This window comes from Episyrphus balteatus, chromosome 3, assembly GCF_945859705.1.
Source record: "Episyrphus balteatus chromosome 3, idEpiBalt1.1, whole genome shotgun sequence".
In the NCBI taxonomy this organism is placed as follows: Eukaryota; Metazoa; Arthropoda; class Insecta; order Diptera; family Syrphidae; genus Episyrphus; species Episyrphus balteatus.
The window spans coordinates 126,092,607-126,098,631 of NC_079136.1; positions in this window are offsets into that span (position 1 = coordinate 126,092,607).

A 6,025-nucleotide genomic window follows, 5' to 3' on the forward strand; every position below is an offset into this window, starting at 1 on the left:
CAGAGACAAAAGTGTCATATAACCGAGATGGTAGTTCACAATGGGTGACTTTTTGTTTGAGATGAAAATGAGGAATGGTTACAATAGTTTTATAAAGCTGTAAACAAAATTAATGCAGACAATTTTAAAAGGACAGAAGATGCAAATGCGATAAAATTATGCATGAAAAAAATATTTTCTTTTTCTTAAGAATTTATTGACTAAAAGCATTTTTTTAACAAAGACATATGATATTTATCCATTTTTTTTTTGTTAAGTTACAGAATAAAACCACTCAAAACCAGAATATTGAAACAAAGTTTGGGTGTAGTATAAACATCAATTTGGTTGTACTAAAAATTATCTTTTTTCGTTTTTTGTTCTTAAAATGAACACAAGAAATAAGAACAGATTTTAAGACGAAAAAAGATATTGTCTGATGACTAGACGAGTATGGTATATTGTAAAAGAAAAGGCCTTCAAAATGAAGGACTTATAAATAATGTGTAGTTTATTTATATGGTCTTTTTTTGGCTTCCATGCAAAAAAAAAAGGAAAATAATAGAAGTGTAAAGTAAAGACTATTATGCCTCTTTCTAAATTTAAGATCACAGAAGGTCTCTTTCCAAAGTCTAGTACGCAGTTCGAGCTGAATTTTAGCTCTCATATAAAATTGTCTCAAAATTTTAGTCAAGCTAAAGTTAATTTAAGAATTTCAGCTGAATTGTGCGCATATTTTGATACAAAATCACAAATTCGTGCCCAACTATACATTCTTTATCGGTCACAATTTAACGGACAAAATAATTCAAGAAAAAAGGAGAAAAAAAATATCAGCTAAAATTTAGTACGGTTAGGCTCAAAAATGAAAAGTTTAGCCCAATAATTTATTCATCCTCCATCAAATTTAAAGTCGTCATTTGAAAAAGGAAACTTTAAAATTTTCAAGCGATATGACAGATTTCTTATTTTGAATGGCGACTTTAAATATAATGGAGAGTAAATAAATTGGACCTTATACTGTTTCCACCTACCCTAAATCCGAGATTTAGCTAAGTAGATTTAGAATAAGTGATTAAGGGTAAGTGAAAATCTTAGGGCCAGTTGTATACAAATATTTAATCCGTGGATCAGCAACTTTTATCTTCTCAAATCGGTGTTGAAGGTGCAGTTTAGCACTGGTTCAAAGTCCATTTATGTTTAAATAGCTAAAATCATGCTTGACCCAAACTTGATCCACAGCTAATCCGCCGAAATCGGAGAGTTAAATTCCTGAATCGAGTCTGACCCACGTTTGTACAACTGGCCCTTAAATTTAGGGAAGGTAAAACCAAATCCTTTATTTACCGAAGTAGATTTAGAACAGATCTCGAGAATTATTCTAAATCTACTTAGTTAAATCTTGGATTTATAGGGTAGGTGGAAACGTAGTATTAAACTAATTTAATCTCCTTTAACCATGTTTGCACTTTGTAGCCATCATACCCTTTTTGCAAAAGTACAAAAATATACTTTCTCACTAGCACAGATTGCTTTTAAATATGACACGCATCATAATTAAAATGACAAGAGCGTCATTTTTGAAAATTAAGCACGTCACTTTTGAAAATAACGCACGTGTCGTTTTGAAAATTGTGCACTTCACTTTTAAAAATGACTCGCGTGTCACTTCTAAAAATGATGTGCATCAGTTTTAAAAATTACGCCCTTTACTTTTAAAAACAAAGCGCGTCATTTTTGAAAAATGAAGTACGTCACTTTTGAAAATAACGCAGGTCACTTTATAAATAACGAGGGTAATTTTAGCTTTATTTTAGTTTTGATTGTATTTAGCATACCTATAGTACTCCGGACAGTATTCGTCTCATCTAAAAATTTTGCTTCTATAAAGGTTTACAGAAGCAACATTACAATCTGTAAACGCAAACAAAGAAGGTCGCAGAACTCATATACCCGTAATAGACCGAGAGCCGACAGCATATTTTGGCAGTTTTGATATAACCGAAATTCGGGTGTGCACATATCTAGATATGCACCACAGTATATCAACGGAACAAGTCTGGCAGTGATCTTTTTCAGCTTTCCCTTGCCAGACGCATCCAAAGTGCAGCAAAAAATCAATTTTTGGCGTTTTGGTATAACCGCATAAATGATACACCAAAAAATCATAAAAAATCCCCTGATTTCGAATCTGTGGGTACCGCAAGTTTCTTTTTCAGCTTTCCCCCCGCCAGACCGCTTTAAAGCATTTTTAAGTGCATTTTTCTAATAAAAACCCTGATTACTTATTTTCTGTTAGGTATAACCGTATGATGGTAACAAATTAATATTCTATGTCTATTCCAGGTCTAGAAAATATAATTTTAAGCCAGCTATTTTTCAGCCTTCCCTCTGCCAGACGCATCCAAAGTGCAGTCAAAAATCAACTTTTGGCGTTTTACTAGGTATTACACCAATAAATGATACACCAAAAAATCATAAAAAAATCCCCTGATTTCAAAAATGTGGGTACCGCAAGTTTCTTTTTCAGCTTTCCCCCCGCCAGACCGCTTTAAAGCATTTTTAAGTGCATTTTTCTAATAAAAAACCTAATAGTTTACTTCTGTTGGGTATAACCGTATGATGGTAACAAATTAAAATTCTATGTCTATTCCTGGTTTAGAAAATATAAGTTTAAGCCAGATATTTTTCAGCCTTCCCTCTGCCAGACGCCCTTAAAGGTTTCCCAAACAGGTTTTTCCATAGAAAAAACACCTAGTTTCTGTTTTTTTCTTATAAAATTGAAATAATATTTTTTTGTTTAGAGTAACCATATGATGGCCAAATATTAACTTTTTCTGCCTTTTCCTGATTTAGAAAATGTAAGTTTAAGCCAGTTTTGTTTCAGCCTACCCTCTGCCAGACGCCCTAAAAGGTATCTCAATAGTACGGGAAAGTTAGATTTTGCTATATAGGGCATGGGGTCTGGGAAAAAATCCGAAATGCATTTTGACTTCAGGGCTCGAAAGGCATAAAGACACTAGTCGTTAACCAAATTTTGTTCAGTCGCACTAAGAGTCATTTGGCCGCCATTTTTTTTTTAATTCAAATTTTGGTTTTTCACATAACTCGCGTATTTTTGAACCTACAAAAAAACAATGTATGAAAAACTTGAAATAATTTAATTTTCTACAATATATGTTAAATAACATTTTTCGATTATACCTTTAGTTTAAAAGTTAGGGTGTTTTTTTTTTTAAACACGTCAAAAAGTGATTTTCTTATTTTTGTCATATCTCTTTTACTTGAGCGTTTTAAAAAAAATTTGTTCGGTGTAAAAGTTGTAGATCTTTTAATTACCTTCATTTGTTACAATATTGGTTTTTCGATTTGACAGACCGTTTTCGATCTGTAGGCAAAGAACTTCAAAAAATTGCAATTTTTTGTATAGGGACAAACAAAATGATTCTTGGTGCGGTTGTACAAAATGTGGTTTTAGACTCTTTCGATCCCTGAAGTCAAAATGCATTTCGGATTTTTTCCCAGACCCCCATGCCCCATATAGCAAAATCTAACTTTCCCGTACTATTGAGATACCATTTAGGGCGTCTGGCAGAGGGTAGGCTGAAACAAAACTGGCTTAAACTTACATTTTCTAAATCAGGAAAAGGCAGAGAAAGTTAATATTTGGCCATCATATGGTTACTCTAAACAAAAAAATATTATTTCAATTTTATAAGAAATAAAATGCACGACTGGGTCGCACGTACTTGCTCTTGTAGTTCAAAGCATCTTTATCTTAAATATCTATTGGAAATTTAAGATTTTGTGGAGAAAAAAAAATAAAAACAAAAAAAAAATCGAAAGTTAAAAAAATTCAACTTTTTAAATATTTTTTGAAAAACTTTTTTTTTTTGAATTTTTTTTTACATTTTACACTTCAATACCTATGATGTCTGTAAATTTTGAAAAAATTGACTTATGCTTTGATGAAATATATGAACTTAAAAAACATGTCAATTTTTGAAAAACGGCAACGCAATATTTCCGCTCTCGGCATTTTTTGAGAAAAACTAAAAACGCAGTTTTGTTAGAATCAATAAGAGTACTGCGCACACCAAATTTAAATGAAATCGTTAGAGCCGTTTTCGAGAAATTTGAAATACCTCGAAAACGTTATATGGGAGATATGCGTTAAATTGGAGATATTAAAAAAATAAAAAAAACGGTCCTAGGGAATTACGTAAAAATCATCTGTACCAAGTTTCAAGCAAATCCATCCATCCGTTTATGCCCTAGTTCCATGTACAGATGGACGCACAGACGCACAGACGCACACACGCACAGACCGACGGACGGCATGACGAAAACCACTTTTTTGATCTTCTCCATCATCGTAATGTTGGTTTTGATTAAAACCTCGATTTTTTTTTTTCTACACGAAACCAATACTTGCCCTATAGAGCAAGTAAAAAACAGAAACTCGGTGTTTTTTCTATGGAAAAACCTGTTTGGGAAACCTTTAAGGGCGTCTGGCAGAGGGAAGGCTGAAAAATATCTGGCTTAAACTTATATTTTCTAAACCAGGAATAGACATAGAATTTTAATTTGTTACCATCATACGGTTATACCCAACAGAAGTAAACTATTAGGTTTTTTATTAGAAAAATGCACTTAAAAATGCTTTAAAGCGGTCTGGCGGGGGGAAAGCTGAAAAAGAAACTTGCGGTACCCACATTTTTGAAATCAGGGGATTTTTTTATGATTTTTTGGTGTATCATTTATTGGTGTAATACCTAGTAAAACGCCAAAAGTTGATTTTTGACTGCACTTTGGATGCGTCTGGCAGAGGGAAGGCTGAAAAATAGCTGGCTTAAAATTATATTTTCTAGACCTGGAATAGACATAGAATATTAATTTGTTACCATCATACGGTTATACCTAACAGAAAATAAGTAATCAGGGTTTTTATTAGAAAAATGCACTTAAAAATGCTTTAAAGCGGTCTGGCGGGGGGAAAGCTGAAAAAGAAACTTGCGGTACCCACAGATTCGAAATCAGGGGATTTTTTATGATTTTTTGGTGTATCATTTATGCGGTTATACCAAAACGCCAAAAATTGATTTTTTGCTGCACTTTGGATGCGTCTGGCAAGGGAAAGCTGAAAAAGATCACTGCCAGACTTGTTCCGTTGATATACTGTGGTGCATATCTAGATATGTGCACACCCGAATTTCGGTTATATCAAAACTGCCAAAATATGCTGCCGGCTCTTAGACTATAAGATCATTTTCTTTATTTTCATCAAAATTCCAGTCAACACTATCCCAAAGAGAGAAATCTTTAGTAGTACCTACTAATATCACTTTGAATATGACATGAGAATAACATGGAGGCAGAAAAGATGGTACACGTAAGGAAATCATTATTTGGTCTTTGGTGTAGTACCAGAAGTCATATTAACTCCATTCAAGAATACAACTACCTATCATATTCTTTTCTTCAAACCTTATACTCAAAAATATAAAACACCCAATTGTTGTACTTAAATAATTTATATTTTTATTGAAACTTAATTCTATGAAATTTACAAGGACTTTTCTGCAAAAACAAATGGTAGGACTTTCTTAATTTACGTCTTCTGTATTGGCGTAGATATAATCGATCAGATTCGGAGTAAACATTCGTTGGCAATAAATGAGAATATGGCTCTGTTTCCGGTGGCTCCAGGAATTCCGAAATATCTGCTCTACTGATCATCAAATGTAAACACACAAAATAAATTACAATTTGATTCCATGTCAGTGACATAGTTTTACTTTGTAACACATTCAACATGTGTATTAATATTATACTCGAGAACATGTTGCAATTTTTCTTGTTGCAATAGTGTTTTGTAGCTGACGCATTCGTTTTATTCTTTTTTATAAACATTTTTTTTATTTTAAAATGTGTATGGTTTTTTTTTTTGTTAATTTCAGCAAATAATAATTTTAGTAGGTTAACATAATTATAAACAAAATTCGAGCGTATATATTATTGAAAATTCAGCAGAATGCATGTTGGT